General features: G+C 47.5%; 1 protein-coding gene and 1 long non-coding RNA gene across 2 annotated transcripts in view; one reads left to right on the top strand and one right to left on the bottom strand.

Annotated features, from left to right (window-relative positions):
• Nucleotides 1-18,839, bottom strand: part of LOC141130138 (uncharacterized) — an 875,833-nt gene that overhangs the window by 665,027 nt on the left and 191,967 nt on the right. The window lies entirely within an intron of this gene.
• LOC141129432 (uncharacterized) overlaps nt 1-18,839 on the top strand; it is a 350,961-nt gene that overhangs the window by 234,813 nt on the left and 97,309 nt on the right. The gene's annotated exons all lie outside the window — the stretch shown is intronic.

The following is an 18,839-nucleotide window of genomic DNA, read 5'->3' as shown; positions in this document are numbered from 1 at the left end:
GTAACAGGATGTGATACACATAGAGTGCAGGGTCCAGGGTGTGCTACGTACAGGGTGCACGGTCCAGGGTGTTCTACGTACAGAGTGCAGGGTCCAGGGTGTGCTACGCATAGAGTGTAGGGTCCAGGGTGTGCTACATACATGGTGCAGGGTTTAGAGTGTGCTACGCACAGAGTGCAGGGTCAAGGGTGTGCTACGTACAGAGTGCAGGATCCAGGGTGTACTATGTACAGAGTGCAGGGACCAGGGTGTACTACGTACAGGGTGCGGGGACCAGGGTGTGCTACACATAGAGTGCAGGGTTTAGGGTGTGCTACGCACAGAGTGCAGGGTCTAGGGTGTGCTGTGCATAGACTGTAGGGTCCAGGGTGTGCTATGCATAGAGTGTAGGGTCCAGGGTGTGCTAACTACAGAGTGCAGGGTCCAGGGTGTGCTACGCATAGAGTGCAGGGTCCAGGGTGTGCTACGCATAGAGTGTAGGGTGCAGGGTGTGCTATGCGCAGGGTGCAGGGTCCAGGGTGTGCTACGCATAGAGTGCAGGGTCCAGGGTGTGTTACGTACAGAGTGCAGGGACCAGGGTGTGCTTTGTACAGGGTGCAGGTAACAGGATATGATACACATAGAGTGCAGAGTTTTGGGTGTGCTATGCACAGAGAGCAGGGTCCGGGGTGTGCTACGCATAGGGTGTAGGGTCCAGGGTGTGCTACGCATAGAGTGTAGGGTCCAGGGTGTGCTACGCATAGAGTGTAGGGTCCAGGGTGTGCTACGTACAGGGTGCAGGGTTCAGGGTGTACTACATACAGTGTGCAGGGTCCAGGGTGTGCTACGTACAGAGTGCAGGGACCAAGGTGTGCTACGTACAGGGTGTAGGGTCCAGGGTGTGCTATGCACAGAGTGCAGGGTCCAGGGTGTGCCAGGCATAGAGTGTAGGGTCCAGGGTGTGCCACATAGAGGGTGCAGGGTCCAGGGTGTGCTATGCACAGAGTGTAGGGTCCAGGGTGTGCTACGCATAGAGTGCAGGGTCCAGAGTGTGCTACGTACAGCGTGCAGGGACCAGGGTGTGCTACGTACAGGGTGCAGGTAACAGGATGTGATACACATAGATTGCAAGGTTTTGGGTGTGCTACGCACAGAGTTCAGGGTCCAGGGTGTGCTATGCATAGAGTTTAGGGTCCAGGGTGAGCTACGCATAGAGTGTAGGGTCCAGGGTTTGCTACGTACAGGGTGCAGGGTCCAGGGTGTGCTACAACAGTGTGCAGGGCCCAGAGTGTGCTACGTACAGAGTGCAGGGACGAGGGTGTGCTACATACAGAGTGCAGGGACCAGGGTGTGCTACGTACAGAGTGCAGGGACCAGGGTGTGCTACGTACAGAGTGCAGGGACCAGGGTGTGCTACGTACAGAGTGCAGGGACCAGGGTGTGCTACGTACAGAGTGCAGGGACCAGGGTGTGCTACGTACAGAGTGCAGGGACAAGGGTGTGCTACATACAGACTGCGGGGACCAGAGTTTGCTACATACAGGGTGCAGGGGCCAGGAGTGCCATATTTCAGCTGAAAAAAAGCCCTGTGTAAAAGTATACAATGCAATAGTCCATACCTCCCAACAGTCCCGGATTGGGCGGGACTTTCCCGCTTTGACACCTTTGTCCCGCTATCCCGCCATACAGGTGATTTGTTCCGCATAATGCTGTTGACTACAAGCTAATTTTTCTCTCAATAGGACCTGCAGCAGTGTGCACATCCAGTACAGCCAGGGATTGCCTAGCAAGTCAGCTGGATGTGCACTGTGCAGCCCCAATGAGACACTTCACCTGTCAAAAAGAGAGTGTGATGTCGGGTAGGGGGGGACTGCTATCCAGACCCGCCCCTCTGTCAAACCAGTGCATAGCGAAAGAGCCGGTGACACCACACCGGCATTCATAGATTGCTGGCCAGGATCAGCTATCTATTCCTCTCCCCCAGAGTTTTTTCAGCCTTCATTAGCCCTGCACTCACAGGCAGCTCCCCACTTTCACCTAAATACAGAAGCCTGGCTTCTGCAGTTGAAAGTGAAAGTAACAGCTCAGCTCGGCTCCTTCAACAGGCTCTCTGCTCTGCAGTCTGCACTAAAGTCGGGACAAGTGAAAGTCTGACTGCAGTGTGTTGGAGGAGGGAGGAGGGGGTAGGGGGGTGAGCTGCCCCCTAATCCTTATCTCCTTCCTGCTCCAGGAGTCGAAGATACCCAGTGCACTGAAAGGAGAAGGAAGCTGTGGCTGCACTGGATAGAAGACATCTACAGAAAGGTGCTACTTTTACAAAAGTGTGTGTGGTGTGTGTTATGTGTGTGTGTGTGTTATGTGTGTGTGTGGTGTGGTGTGTGGTGTGGTGTGTGTTATATGTGTGTGTGGTGTGGTGTGTGTTATATGTGTGTGTGGTGTGTGTTATATGTGTGTGTGTGTTATGTGTGTGTGTGTGTGTGTGTGGTGTGGTGTGTGTTATATGTGTGTGTGGTGTGGTGTGTGTTATATGTGTGTGTGGTGTGTGTTATATGTGTGTGTGGTGTGTGTTATATGTGTGTGTGTGGTGTGGTGTGTGTTATATGTGTGTCTGTGGTGTGGTGTGTGTTATATGTGTGGGCGTGTGTTATATGTGTGTGTGGTGTGGTGTGTGTTATATGTGTGTGTGTGGTGTGGTGTGTGTTATATGTGTGTGTGTGGTGTGGTGTGGTGTGTGTTATATGTGTGTGTGTGTGTGTGTGGTGTGGTGTGTGTTATATGTGTGTCTGTGGTGTGGTGTGTGTTATATGTGTGGGTGTGTGTTATATGTGGGTGTGGTGTGTGTTATATGTGTGTGTGTGGTGTGGTGTGTGTTATATGTGTGTGTGTGGTGTGGTGTGTGTTATATGTGTGTGTGTGGTGTGGTGTGGTGTGTGTTATATGTGTGTGTGTGGGTGTGGTGTGTGTTATATGTGTGTCTGTGGTGTGGTGTGTGTTATATGTGTGGGTGTGTGTTATATGTGTGTGTGGTGTGGTGTGTGTTATATGTGTGTGTGGTGTGGTGTGTGTTATATGTGTGTGTGTGGTGTGGTGTGTGTTATATGTGTGTGTGTGGTGTGGTGTGTGTTATATGTGTGTGTGTGTGTGTGTGTGTGTGTGTGTGGTGTGGTGTGTGTTATATGTGTGTCTGTGGTGTGGTGTGTGTTATATGTGTGGGTGTGTGTTATATGTGGGTGTGGTGTGTGTTATATGTGTGTGTGGTGTGGTGTGTGTTATATGTGTGTGTGTGGTGTGGTGTGTGTTATATGTGTGTGGTGTGGTGTGGTGTGTGTTATGTGTGTGTGTGTGTGGTGTGGTGTGTGTTATATGTGTGTATGTGGTGTGGTGTGTGTTATATGTGTGTATGTGGTGTGGTGTGTGTTATATGTGTGTGTGGTGTGGTGTGTGTTATATGTGTGGTGTGGTGTGTGTTATATGTGTGGTGTGGTGTGTGTTATATGTGTGGTGTGGTGTGTGTTATATGTGTGTGTGGTGTGTGTTATATGTGTGGTGTGGTGTGTGTTATATGTGTGGTGTGGTGTGTGTTATATGTGTGTGTGGTGTGTGTTATATGTGTGGTGTGGTGTGTGTTATATGTGTGTGTGGTGTGTGTTATATGTGTGCGTGTGTGTGGTGTGTGATATATGTGTGTGTGTGTGTGTGGTGTGTGTTATGTGTGGTGTGTGTTATGTGTGGTGTGTGTTATATGTGTGTGTTATATGTGTGTGTGTGTTATATGTGTGTGTGTGTGTGTGTGTTTAGGGAGGGGGGGGGGTTCAGATGTTATAGTTGAGGAGAAGGGCAATAGTGACATGTGGATGGATGACTGCACTCTGTACCTAGCGCTCTTGAACCCTTGCACTCTGTATGTAACGCACTCCAGAACCATGCACTGTGCCTGCACTCTGTACATAACAATAACAAGGAGAGGAGCGCCTCTGAATATATATCACAAACAAATTTTATTAAAAACAGCAATATCCACTCACATGAGGGTAGGAGAAGTTGCATTCAGGTCAGTTGGCTGAGCAGTAGAACTACAGGTCGCAGCGGTTCCTGCAGGGGATGTAAGATCCAGAGATGGGAAATAAGCTGGTGCAGCCGGATGCAGACTCTAGTAGTAATCAGTCCAACACATATCCTGTGTTTATCCTTGCGGTTTACTGGATATCAGGATAAGGGTTCCAAGCCTCGCTGTGATCTCCCACATGGCCGGCCGCGTTACAGCTTAGAGGCTCTCTATGCACAGCGGTGAGCGGCAGCGCGGCTGAACGGTTGCTGTGACGTCTCCCCCCCCCCCCCGTCTCCTGTCCTTTTTTACTTGGAACCCTTATCCTGATATCGAGTAAACCGCCAGGATAAACACAGGATATGTGTTGGACTGATTACTACTAGAGTCTGCATCCGGCTGCACCAGCTTATTTCCCATCTCTGGATCTTACATCCCCTGCAGGAACCGCTGCGACCTGTAGTTCTACTGCTCAGCCAACTGACCTGAATGCAACTTCTCCTACCCTCATGTGAGTGGATATTGCTGTTTTTAATAAAATTTGTTTGTGATATATATTCAGAGGCGCTCCTCTCCTTGTTATTGTTCTAGTTTGCTGGATCCTGCTTTTGGCTCCATCAGTGGCTGCCCTGACTGACCTTCATTTATACTCCTAACACATATGCATGAACATTTGCATGCATCTTTCCTGTTTATTTTAAGTTTCTGGACTAATCGGTTTTTTGAAGGTAATTGTGCTCTGCGCCTTTTTACTTGTTTTACCCTGTGCATAACACACTCCAGAACCCTGCACTCTGTATCTAGCCCTATCCTGAACCCTGCACTCTGTATCTAGCCCTATCCTGAACCCTGCACTCTGTACATAACGCACTCCTGAATCCTTCCACACTTTGTGTAATGCACACTTCCATAGTTTATGCAAAATCATTTGTAATGGAAGCTTTTTATTCTTATTTTTTTAAACGACTGTGCTGGGGTTTTTGTATGCATCAGTGAGAATCTTTCTTTTTGCCGCAGTGCACGTAGCGCGCGGTCAGTCGCTTCCTCCATAAGTGTTCCTCTTTCTGAAGTTCAAAAGTTGGGAGGTATGCAATACTGTCTGCAGTCATGATAGATAGAGCCACAGCACATGTGCTCATCATTATCATGCTGATGATCACACTGTACTACCTATATCAGTATATACCAGTCACATGCAGTACAGTGTGATCATCAGCATGATAATGATCATCACATGTGCTGTGGCTGTATCTTTCATGGCTACAGACAGTGTTTGCACTGTATACTTTTACTACTCTTGTCAAAAGTAGTAACAATATACTGTAGCAGCCACTGTAGTATACTAGCCTGCTAGCTGAAAGAAAGAAAATATTTAAGGACTGTAAAGAATGTATGAGGCTGCAGAACGGTTGGAAGTAATGCTGGGATGGAAAGGTGTCAGTGTGCGGACTCCTATGCCCAAATCTGACACTGGAGGCTGCAGGATGTGTTTGGTGCAGATTTATGTGAGTGGAGAGCAGAAAGTAACAAGTAATAGTAAATTGGAAAGGGGAGGGGAATGAGGACCAGTGCCTGAGTGTCTGATCACTGCCTGGTCTTACCAGGAACATGTGGATCCTTGCAGTACACAGAGGGAAGGGAAGTAAAGCTGGGGGTGAAAGATGCTGATGTATCAGGAGAAAGTGAAAGTAACTTTTCTCCTCTCCAACCTCGATCACCGCAGGAAGTTCTGCAGCTTCTGTTCATGCATCTCCCCATATCAGAGTAGCTTTTTCCCATTTCCACACAAGACGAGAAGCCCGCGGGATGAATGTGAAGGGAAGGACAATGCACTTTGTGCAGGGCCGGTGCTACCACTAGGCAAACTAGGCAGCTGCCTTGGGCGCACTGCTGCCTAGGGTGCCCAGCCACTGGTGCATCTACTCTCTTCTTTCTGCAGCAAGCAACTAAGTCTCAGCCAGCTGGCAGCCACTGCTCCGTTCGCACATAGTGTCAGAGGTGCAGCGGTGGACTGTGTCTCGACTCACGAATGAATGGAAGCAAGCAAACATTCATTGATGGGCACTGGTAGGCTGCATTTGATGGGCGCTGGTGAGGCTGCATTTGATGGGCGCTGGTGAGGCTGCATTTGATGGGCGCTGGTGAGGCTGCATTTGATGGGTGCTGGTGAGGCTGCATTTGATGGGCGCTGGTGAGGCTGTATTGATGGGCGCTGGTAGGCTGCATTAATGGGCGCTGGTGAGGCTGCATTGATTGGGAGCTGGTGAGGCTGCATTGATGGAAGCTGGTGAGGCTGCATTTGATAGGCACTGGTGAGGCTGCATTTGATGGGTGCTGATGAGGCTGCATTGATGGGCACTGGTAGGCTGCATTGATGGGCGCTGGTGAGGCTGCATTTGATGGGTGCTGGTGAGGCTGCACTCGATGGGCGCTGGTGAGGCTGCGTTTGATGGGCGCTGGTGAGGCTGCGTTTGATGGGCGCTGGTGAGGCTGCGTTTGATGGGCGCTGGTGATGCTGCGTTTGATGGGTGCTGGTGAGGCTGCGTTTGATGGGCGCTGGTGAGGCTGCTTTGATGGGTGCTGGTAGGCTGCATTTGATGGGCACTGGTGAGGCTGCATTGATGGGCGCTGGTGAGGCTGCATTGATGGGCGCTGGTGAGGCTGCATTGATGGGCGCTGGTAGGCTGCATTGATGGGCGCTGGTAAGGCTGCATTTGATATGCGCTGGTGAGGCTGCCTTGATGGGCGCTGGTAGGCTGCATTGATTGGCGCTGGTGGGCTGCATCAGGGGTGAAGCCAAAGGGGGGGCGTCAAAATTAGGTTTCACCTCACTTTTTACAGTTTGACACTGCGTTGCTTTAACTGACAATTGCGCGGTCGTGCAATGTTGTACCCAAACGAAATTGATGTCCTTTTGTTCCCACAAATAGAGCTTTCTTTTGGTGGTATTTGATCACCTCTGCGCTTTTTATTTTTTGCGCTATAAACATAAGTAGAGCGACAATTTTGAACACAATATCTTTTACTTTTTGCTATAATAAATATCCCACATTTTTTTTCAAAAAAACTATTTTTTTTTCCCAGTTTAGGCCGATATGTATTCTTCTACATATATTTGGTAAAAAAATCGCAATAAGCGTATAATGATTGGTTTGCACAAAAGTTAAAGCATCTACAAAATAGAGGATAGATTTATGGCATTTTTATTATTATTTATGTTTTTACTAGTAACGGCGGCGATCTGCAATTTTTATTGGGACTGCGACATTATGGCGGACACATCGGACACTTTTGACACATTTTTGGGACCATTGTCATTTATACAGCGATCAGTGCTATAAAAATGCACTGAATACTGTAAAAATGTCACTGGCAAGGTAGGGGGTAACACTAGGAGGCAATTAAGGGGCTACAATCATTACTTCCCTCATTCAACCCTTCTACTATTACTGAGGTTGCTAAACTTTTATCTAATGCCGCGTACACACGGTCGGACTTTTCGTCTACAAAAGTCCAACGGACGCTGACGGACTAAAGCTTGCTGGTAATCCGATCGTGTGTGGGCTTCTCCGGACTTTCAACTGACTTTTTTAGCCTCAAATCCGACGGACTTTAGATTTGAAACATGCTTCAAATCTTTACGTCGTAACTACGACGGACCCCGAAATCCGCTCGTCTGTGTGCTAGTCCGACGGACAAAAACCCATGCTAGGGCAGCTATTGGCTACTGGCTATGAACTTCCTTATTTTAGTCTGGTGTACGTCATCACGTACGAATCCGTCGGACTTTTGTGTGGTCGTGTGTAGGCAAGTCCGTTCGTTAGAAAGTCTGCCACAAGTCCGCCGCAAGTCTGCCGGAAGTCTGTCGGACAGGCTGTCGGACTTTTGTAGACGAAAAGTCCGACCGTGTGTACGCGGCATAACACTCATCTAACCACCTGCCCCCTGGATCCTGCTCCCTCGCAAATGCTACGCTCACCCTCTGACTCGATTCTACACTCTCTAACTCACATTTTCAACCTCTCCCTCTCTTGTGGCATCTTCCCAAACTCTCTAAAACATGCGCTAGTCACCCCCATACTTAAAAAGCCCTCATTGGACCCCACCAATCTCAACAACTTACATCCCATCTCCTTACTCTCCTTCTCCTCTAAACTTCTTGAAAGACTGGTCTACAACCGACTAAGCGACCATCTGACCATGAATAAACTTCTTGATCCCCTTCAGTCCGGTTTTCGCCCTCAACACTCCATGGCAACTGCTCTCCTTAAACTCTCAAATGACCTACTAATGGCTAAAACCAGTGGACACTATTCTGTACTACTTCTCCTGGATCTCTCTGCTGCCTTTGACACAGTGGACCACCCCCTCCTCCTCAAAAAACTCCACTCCTTTTGTCTCCGTGACTGTACTCTTCGCTGGATCTCATCCTACTTATCCCACCGCTCCTTCAGTGTCACTTACAACTCTACTTCCTCCTCTCCTCTTCCTTTCTCCGTTGGGGTCCCCCAAGGTTCTGTTCTTGGACCTCTACTTTTCTCAATCTCAATCTACACCACCTCCTTGGGTCAGTTGATTGCCTCCCACGGCTTTAAATATCATCTCTACGCTGATGACACCCAAATCTATTCCTCCACCCCCCAGCTCTCTCCATCTGTCTCCTCATGCATTACCAACTTACTAGCAGACATATCAGCTTGGATGTCACATCACTTCCTCAAACTCAACCTATCCAAAACTGAGCTCATGATATTTCCTCCCTCAGGTGCCACTTCCCCTGATTTCCCTGTCAATATCAACGGCTCAACTATCAACCCATCTCCCCACGCCAAGGTCCTAGGTGTAATCCTGGACTCTGAACTAACCTTTAGACCCCATATTCTATCACTATCCAAAACTTGCCGCCTCAATCTCCGCAACATCTCCAAGATACGCCCCTTCCTAACCAATGTCACCACAAAGCTTCTAATCCACTCCCTGGTCATCTCTCGCCTCGACTACTGCAACTCCCTCCTCATTGGTTTACCTCTAAATAGGCTCCTCCCCACTTCAGTCCATCATGAACGCTGCTGCCAGGCTCATCCACCTCACAAACCGCTCAGTGTCTGCTATACCCCTCTGCCAATCCCTCCATTGGCTGCCACTCAGTCACCGAATTAAATTCAAGATACTAACTATAACTTACAAAGCCATCCACAACCTGGCCCCCAGCTACATCTCTAACCTAGTCACAAAATACCAACCTAATCATTCTCTTCGCTCCTCCCAAGACCTCCTGCTCTCAAACTCCCTTGTCACCTCATCCCATGCTTGCCTTCAGGACTTCTCCAGAGCCTCTCCCATCCTTTGGAATGCTCTACCCCAATCCGTCCGATTTTCTCCTACTTTATCCACTTTCAGACGATCCCTGAAAACTCATCTCTTCAGAGAAGCCTATCTCGCCCCCACCTAACAACTGTACATTTACCTTCTCAATCAGCACATCCCCCACAGTTATTACCTCTTGTATCTCTTGACCTTCCCTCTTAGATTGTAAGCTCTAAGGAGCAGGGCCCTCTGATTCCTACTGTATTAAAGTGTATTGTATTTGTACTGTCTACCCTCAAGTTGTAAAGCGCTACGTAAACTGTTGGCGCTATATAAATCCTGTATAATTATAATAATAATAAATGTGTTCCCTCACTGTGTTCTAACTGAAGGGGGGATAAGACTTACTAGGGGAGATGACAGATCGTTGTTCATACTTTTTATGAACACACGATCTGTCTCTTCTCCCCTGAAGGAACCGGGATCTGTGTGTTTACACACACAGATCCCAGTTCTCGCTCTGTCACGAGCGATTGTGGGTGCCCGTTGGTCATCGCGCTTGCCGGGCACTTGCAATGGCTCCAGCAGCGAGCTGTGGGCATTTGCGCCCACCTCCGGCGGTGTGTGCGCTCACCTAGTGGCCACAATGGGAAGCGACGTAAGGTAACGTCGATTTGCCCAGCCGAGCCAGCCTGCCGCAGTAAAACTGTGGCAGCTGGTTGGCAAGTGGTTAATCTCCCACCATCCTTCCCTTTTTTTTTAATCCCTTTTATTGCCCCCCTTTATTTTGGGGGGGAGATGGGGGGAGGGGGAGATGTTTTTCCCTCTGTCCTCTCTTAGTCCCCCTCTACCCTCCCTCCTTTTTTTTTACAGCCCCCTTTTTTTTTTCCCTTCCTTTTTCTCCCCTAAATACTTTTTTGTTTCCTCCCCTTTGATGGGAACTTTTGAGGCAATATGCTGAAGTACCGCAAAAAATAATGATAGAATATAAATGGAAGGTATTCTGTTCATGTTTTCTTTCATCTTTTCCCCAATAGGTCGGTCCCGAGACAAGGGACTTTGTTTTCTGCCAAAAGGTGGAAGGGGGGGACTCTGGGCACAGGTGTTGAACCTCTGTCCGGAATCACTCTCCCTTTAGGGGGATGTGCCACAGACAATGGCATAGTAGGTTACCGTTTTTAGATGCTTTTGTGTGTTTTTTTCTCTTCTCCTCCTCCCCCTTCTTCTCATCAGATGCATCCAGGGCGAGAGAGCTCAGAAGGCCGGGCACAGACACCAATCAGGCACAGCAGTACATAAGAGACTCATGGGAGTAATGAGAGAATGGCAGGTAGAATGAAGATTGTATCGTATAATGTGAGACGGCTTTGTTCGATTGGTAAGAGGGGCTGCCTCTGGCATGAACTGCGTCACATGAAGGCAGACACAGTTTTTTTGCAAGAAGCGCACTTTGTGGCAGGGTTGACCCCTCGTATGCCTCTTTTCCCATATAATCAATGGTTTCATGCACCTTCACCCCCTAGGGCTAGAGGAGTTACAATAGCCATACATAAACAATGTCCCATAGTACCCACAGGAACACGAGTAGATCCTGATCCTTTTTGTTAAAGCAAAGATCTAGGGCCAGTGTTATACCCTAGCTATTATATATGCCCCAATAGCCATACCGTTAAATTTCTTTTTCTTTTAAAACTTTGGATATCCTGGGGACGTTTCGGGAAGATCTATTGGTTATTGGAGGGGATTTTAACATTACCTTGGACCCTAGTCTAGACACCTCTTCGGGGAAAACCTTCGCTCTCTGCATTTGGTGGACAGTTGGAGGGTACTGCATGAGCGGGACAGGGATTTTAGTTATTACTCCAAAATATACAATGTATATTCAAGGATCAATCAATATTATCTGAATTATGTATATTCATCAACTATTGAGTCAATCACCATGTCAGACCATGCTCCAATAAGTTTAACAATATGTTCGGTATCGATTGGGAGCCTGGAAAGAACATGGGGATTGAATGAATCTATTTTGGATGATAAACAGAATGTGGAATCCTTGTCCTGCACATTAGCATTATATTTTGAGACCAATATATCAGAAGAGGTGTCCGACAGAAGGAAATGGTCGTGCTCTTAGAGGAAATACATAAATTTGAAATTAAACATAAGGCCCATTTAAAACCTGGGGACACGCAGAGACTGGAGAAACTGCGGGCAGACTTAAAACAGCTTCTCGATCGAAAAGTTCAAAATAAACACAGATATTTTGCCCACCGATTTTATGAACTGGGGAATAAGGGTGGGAGACTATTGGCTAGACAACTAAACAGGATTCACGCCATGTTCACACTATAAAGACAGGCGATAAGCAGATAGTGGACTCCCAAGCAATAGCAGCTGAGTTTCATCTCTTTTACACGCCTCTATATAACAGACTCAGTTCCTGTGGGGGCAGACGAGGGTGGACATTTGAATAGAATTCAGGAATATCTTGAGGCCTCAGGGCTACAGGCCATTCCATCTGCGGCCTTGGAGGAAATGGAAAAAGCAATCTCCATTGAAGAACTGGGGGGAGCGATTGCGCCTTTGCCATTAGGTAAAAGCCCGGGACCTGATGGTTTCACAAATATGTAAAAAGTTTTCTTCAATCCTGTTGGTTCCTCTGTGCAGATACCTTAACACTATCTCGGTCTCTAACCCATTGTCTCCAGAGGCACTGTTGGCTTATGTGACAGTTGTCCCGAAGGTAGGGAAAGACCCTCAGTGCTGTGCCAGCTACAGATCCATCTCCCTCCTTAACTCTGACACTGAGCTCCTGGCTAAAATTCTGGCCCTAAGGTTACAAGAACATAGTTAAATTGATTCACCCAGACCAAACAGGGTTTATGAAGGGCCAAGAGGCTAGAGATAATACTATTTGGGCCTTGCATGTATTGCATTGGATGCATAATGGACCGATCCAGACCCCGAGTGCAGTAATTTCAATGGATGCTGAAAAAGCATTTGATAGGGTGGGGTGGGCTTTTATGGTCGGAGTTTTGAGGGAGATGGGTCTGAGAGAGTGGATGATGGGATGGGTGACAGCACTGTATGCAGATCCTAGAGCAAGGGTTAAAGCTAATGGTAGACTATCAGATTATTTTGAGATACGGAATGGGACTAGGCAGGGATGCCCACTGTCCCCATTGTTATTTGCTATGGTGCTGGAGCCCTTTCTGCGCACGATTAGGGGAAATAGGAAGATTAAAGCGGGAGTCCGGCGAAAAAAATTGTTTTAGATGTCAGCAGCTGCTGACTTTTAAAATAAGGTCACTCACCTGTCCCGGGGTCCAGCGATGTCGGCACCCGAGACCGAACCGTCCCTCGATCCTCGTGTGCTGCCGTCGCCATTCTCAGTGAGGGACTCAGGAAGTGAAGCGTTGCGGCTTCACTTCCCGGTTCCCTACTGCGCATGCGCGAGTCGCGCTGCGCGTTCTCAATGGTCCCCGCTATCTCCTGGGACCTGTGTCTTTCCCAGGAGACAGTGGGGGAGTGCGGGAGGGGGAGTGACTCCCGCGGGAGTCTATTCCCGGAAGTGGGTGCAGATACCTGTATTATACAGGTATCTGCACCCCCCTCCCCCCTGAAAGGTGCCAATTGTGACACCGGAGGGGGGGGGATCCGATGAGTGGAAGTTCCACTTTTGGGTGGAACTCCGCTTTAAGGGGATTTGTATTGGATCATAACATGAGATCGCAGCTATCACAGATGATCTACTGTTGTACCTCTACTCAAGAGTCTTTGATGGAACTCATGTTGGAAATAGACAGGTTTGGCCTTATATTTAATTTTAAAATAAATATTGAGAAATCAGTGTTGATGCCGAGCCATGTGCCTTTGAGGATGAAGACCACCTTGCAACAATCTTTTCCTCTTGTTTGGCGCCTTGAATCTATATTCTATTTAAGGATCTATATCTCTTCAGATATAAAGCGCCTATATGATCTAAACTTTGGACCCTTGATGGTATCCGTAATAAAAGACCTGCAAAAGTGGAAAAGTCATACTCTGACATGGTTTGGCAGGGTAAACGCGCTTAAAATGAGTGTAATTCCCAAGCTTGTTAACATTTTACATACCGTACCCATAACGCTCCCACAGATATTCTTTAAACATATATGAAGAGCTTTTATGACCTTTGTGTGGGGCGATAAACATCCCAGGTTGGCACACAATATTTTGAGGAGACCAAAACGGGAGGGTGGGGTGGGACTCCCGGATATAGCGTTTTGTTACAGAGCCATGACCCTGGTTCGTATAATGAACTGGTGCCATGACTCTGCTAGTAAAATTTGGGTGCCTTTGGAGAAAACGTTAGCAGGTAGGAACTTGGCCGGAGCCCCCTGTGTTCCGGTTTCTTTTAGGGGGTTGTCGGAATATGCAACACCATTAACAAAGACAACACTATCTATTTGGAATAGAATGAACAGTACAGGAAAGTTTGCCCCCCCCCAATATCCCCTTTAACACCATTGGAAGGATAAGCCTGGTTTTCCCCGGAGGAACAGAAAGGGAGTTTAGATCGCTGGGGAATGGACGGGAAGGGTAATTGCACTGGCGTGGCCCCACAGGGTAAATTGCTTCCATTGGTGGATTTGGTTCGAATACTGGGGGAGGCACCAATGGCTGTATGGAAATACAGTGAATTGACTGACTTGTTCAATACGTGATAGCTCCAGATCAGGCCAGCAAACCCGCTTACTACTTTTGAGGAATGGTGTGTTAACTTATCAGAGCTGGGTCATTTGTTGTCTCGAATGTATAGGTTGGTTCTGAGCCCCCAAAATATGACAACTCCCTATTTTATTCGAGAATGGGAAAGAGAACTGGGCGGGCTATAATTTTACATCAGAGCAAATTAAAAGGCTGATGCGAGAGACACACCATACTTCAATAAGTTCCCATATACAGGAGATGTCTTAAAATTTCCTGACAAGATGGTATCGTATACCGGCTCGATTGGCTCAGATATTTCCATCGGCATATGTTAATTGCTGGAGGGGATGTAACCAAAGGGGTTCATTTCTGCATTTATGGTGACATTGCCCAAAGATTAAAGTTTTCTGGGAGGAGATAGCCCTTAAGAAAACGACACTTAGACCTATAGAATTCTCTCCATTACATTTTCTTTTTCATGGGATGCCATCATCTGCTAGATTTTATAAGAGAAGCGTTACTCCCCATTTGCTAAATGCAGCCAAAATATTGATACCTAGGATTTTGGAAACAGTCCGGATGTCCCACTATAATGGATTGGAAAAGGGAGGTAGAAAAAATAATGGAAGCAGAAAGATGGATACATATGGTTAAAGACCAACAGAATAAATTTAAAGATACATGGGCAGGATGGCTGTATTAGTCCTCAGAAATAGGGGTGGATTAAATCCTTCTGGGGGCAATGCTGTGTTATGGATCGGATAGTCTGTGGGATGCATCTGGTGGGGGGAAATTGGGAGGAGGTGGGTTTTTTAAATTAATTTATTTTGTGTGTGTTTTTTTGTCTTTTTTCCTCCTCTGGGAGGCACAGTGGAGAGATGATTGATGTCATTAAAGGAAAAGGATAAGTTATAATTGTAAACTAGGCACGGGATGGGCAACACGTAATGGAATCACATAAAGAAGGGTAGATTGAAATAAAAGGTGGAGAGGTATAACAATGAAATAGCAGAGGGAGATTATATTGAATTAAAACACTAAACATAATAGGACACGAAAATAGTAATAAGAAATTATACACTTTTTAAAATTTTTTTATTTACTTTTTTGTGTATATTTGGTTGTTTGACACACGTATTAGGGCGCTGTAAAGCCCCCTTCCTAATTATACTTTGAATAATGATATTTGGTTATGGGTAGGTAAGTGGGTGGTCTTTTTCCTTTTTTTTATTCTTTCTCTCTTCTGAAGAGGACATGATCAAGGACCTGGTGTGTTTTCTCAGGGTGGGGGGTTAGTGTGGTGTATGTTAATGAAAGGATTTATATAGATATTTTGCGCAATGTGTATTTCTATGTTGTGTAGCGCTGGTAGATTTGCAATCTACCGCATGTTAGGTAAATTTAGTAACTTGTTCGTTAGGAAGGTTAAGTTTGCCTCTGTTCCAACTTGGCTGACGTTGTGTGTGTTTCCGTGCTGACCGGTGGGTGTCGCTGTTATCACTGGTTAGTGTTGGAAAGGCAACGTGTTGAAGCATATGGATGCTCTTCTGTCCCGGAGACAGTCCTCTGAGTTGCATTCTGGGTGACGGTATTTATGGGACAGACGCCATATTTTGGAGTTCATTTTACAGCCACCTGCTGGCCCTCCTGGCCAACAGGTATGCATTAAGGAGCTACCTCGTGGTCCTTCGTTCCGGAGGCCTACGATACTGTGGCGCAGGGGTGGGTCCAGAGGCTTGTCTGGGGCCTACCACCGCGGCCGAGGAATGGTTCTGAGCTGTCGGTCCTGTGTGACGAAGCTGGACAACCGAGGAGATCCCAGGGGAGGACCCGTCTTGGAGGGATCACACAGCGTGCTGGTCTAGAGAGGGGCCTGGTGACTCGGTTGGAGGACGTATCCGAAAGTAACTATACAGCATAGTATTGCCGGGTTGGCTTAAAGGTTCAGGCACTGTGACTGACATTCATTACAGAAAATCTGATACATCCTGTGGCGAGGATCGTACGGGTTTTGTTCCCAAGCAAGTCTGTGGCAGAGACTTTGATTCGTGCTGCGTACTGGCTGCTAGGCAAGTGAGAGAGGCCTATCCAGGCGAGCAAGGAGTTTGTCCCACGAGGGGAGCCCATTCCATACAATATCTGAATTCTACCAGGACATTTGTCAAAAGAACGCTACAAGAAGATGTTTGAGTTTCTTCTGCAGTTTCCTTTCCGTCTCTTTCCTGCTATTTCCTAAGTCAAGTGTTTAATAAAGCATTGAAAATGTACTCCAGTGTTGGTGCGTGTGTCGTTCAGAGGTAAACTCAACGGAACCCTAGACCTGGTGCCGGTGAAACAGAGGGAAGCAGAGTGAAGGTAACAGACCCGCTTAAACCAGCAGCTCCACCGTGAGTTAGTGCTACATGTGGGGGCGTCGTCCGGGATTTGTTGACCGTCAATTCTCGCAAACCAGAGAGGTGTTTTACCTCGAGTTTACGGAGAGAGCTGGATCTTTCAGGAAGAGAAAAGGTTAAACTGCAGGACTTTATATCTGAGTGCGTAGACGGCGGGCGCCAGTAAAGGGCCTGAGAGCTAAGTGACTAGCAGAATAAGTGGGAGGAGTTACCCTACTTGCTACCGTGTGGGACGCGTGTAGGTGTTTGGCGCCAGAGGAAAAGAGGAGCCTCGTGATCGTGCTGAGAAGATCAGAGTATGGCCATGTCTTTTCCGATGATGCAACCAGTTGTGGGACCGAGAATGTTCCCTGCAAACACCGTGATGAATACTGTGCTATCTGGAACTCTGCTTACGGATACTGGAGTTCGTTTGAAGCCGCAGGGGAGGTTTGTCCTGTATACCTCAGGAGATGTTGAGGGACTGGGCATGATCTGCCATCGATGCGAAGGATTGGCCATGCATCTTCTTCCGTTTGGCCGATGTTCGCAATGTGGAGAGTACTTGTTTGTGGTGGAGCAACCTACCACGTTGCCCCGTGCTTATCGGATGGATTGGGCAACAGGTATCGCCACAGTAGAAGCTGCTACCGCTACAGAGAGAGAGCAACAGGCCGCCACTTTGCCTGTTGTTGCTGACAATGTTCCAGAAGGAGACACTGCTGCTGTTGTCTCATCAAGGGACATTACTTTGGTTTTTGCGTCCACTACGCCTACTCCTGTTGTGCCTACTCAAAGGAAGGTGGGCTATGTAAAGGCTTCCCGCGGCCGTGGTCGAGGCCCACCCCAGAGGTTACTTGAACCGGAGCTACCAGAGTCCACGTCAGGAACGGGTAAGCCACTGTTGGGGAATGTGTCCGGGACTGTAAATAAATATTTGCCAGTGGAAGAGTTGGGAGATTCGTAAATAGAATCCATGTCGGATCTTTCCAGTGATGATGACCTATTTGAGACTATGTCACAAGAGCTATTGTGGTCACAGAGTGAGGATGTTGCCTCCGCTATGACTTTCCCAGAATGGACAGCCCTGAGTTCTGGGAAGACGTCACCCTGTGTGGAGCCACACAGTACTATTGCTGGGACTTTACCAAAAGTTGCTAGTTCACTACAGACACTGGCTGGGTCTATGGTGAGAAAGTCATTGGATTCCTGTATGCCGCCTGGTATGGGGAGAGACAGATCATTGCCAAAACTTGCTCGCTTACAGAGGATGTTGAACAAGCGTGTGCCAGCAGAGTATGGTTTGGAGTTCCCCTATGTGCCCCAGGATGTCATGCAGGAGATTGAATCTAATCGGGAACTTTGGTACAGTGAAGCTGTTTGGGACTATTTGTCTGTGCCTAAGCCCTTCAGAAAGACTGGATGTTCTGTTAAGATGGATGAATGTTTTAACGGGTGCTTTGTACATTGGGATTTCGGTTGGCACATCTATGCTGACAAAGTGGTAATTTGCAGGCAGGGAAAGGACAATGTTGTATATTTCATTAAAACTGTGGATAAAGAGGGAAAGACACTGACCTTGCCAGATCCCCGGTTTTACTGGTAACTATGGACAAAAGAACTTTGAAGTTATTTAGATAGTTAGCGTCAGGGTAAAGAGATCTGCGTGGTCAACATCTACATATTCTGTTCAGTGTTTAAATCCAAGGACTTCCTTTTGCTAGCTGGATTTTGTTTCATGAAAGAAAAAAAAAAAAAGAAGAATTTTATATAGGGATGGACTCCTAAAGAATATTTTTTTTGTATAGATTATAGGAAGAGAGTCTCATTTTTAAATGAGGCTTTGCTCCTAATGTTGTACAGGATATACATGTGTGTGTTTAAATATGTTTCTTTTTCAGGGATCATCGAATCTTATATTAAGCTGGGAGGCTTTTCAGCTAGTTAGATAGTGAGGTTGTGTACAATCATACTGTGGTGTTGTTTCGGAGGCCCACGATGCTGCGGCGCAGAGGTGGGTCCAGAGGCTTGTCTGGGGCCTACCACCGTGGCCGAGGAATGGTCCTGAGCTGTCGGTTCTGTGTGACGAAGCTGGACAACCGAAGAGATCCCAGGGGAGGACCCGTCATGGAAGGATCACGCAGAGTGCTGGTCTGGAGAGGGGCCTGGTGACTCGGTTGGAGGACGTATCCGAAAGTAACTATACAGCATAGTGTTGCCAGGTTGGCTTAAAGGTTCAAGCACTGTGACTGACGTTCATTACAGAAAATCTGATACATCCTGTGGCAGAGGATGATACAGGTTTTGTTCCCAAGCAAGTCTGTGGCAGAGACTTTTGTTTGTGCTACGTGCTGGCTGCTAGGCTAGTGAGAGAGGCCTATCCAGGTGAGCAAGGAGTGTGTCCCACAAGGGGAGCGCATTCTATTGTAATATCCAAATTC

Source organism: Aquarana catesbeiana, linkage group LG02 (genome assembly GCF_042186555.1).
Source record: "Aquarana catesbeiana isolate 2022-GZ linkage group LG02, ASM4218655v1, whole genome shotgun sequence".
NCBI classification, from domain to species: Eukaryota; Metazoa; Chordata; class Amphibia; order Anura; family Ranidae; genus Aquarana; species Aquarana catesbeiana.
The sequence above is the reverse complement of the archived record's forward strand: the minus strand, read 5'-3'. Positions and strand labels throughout refer to the sequence as shown.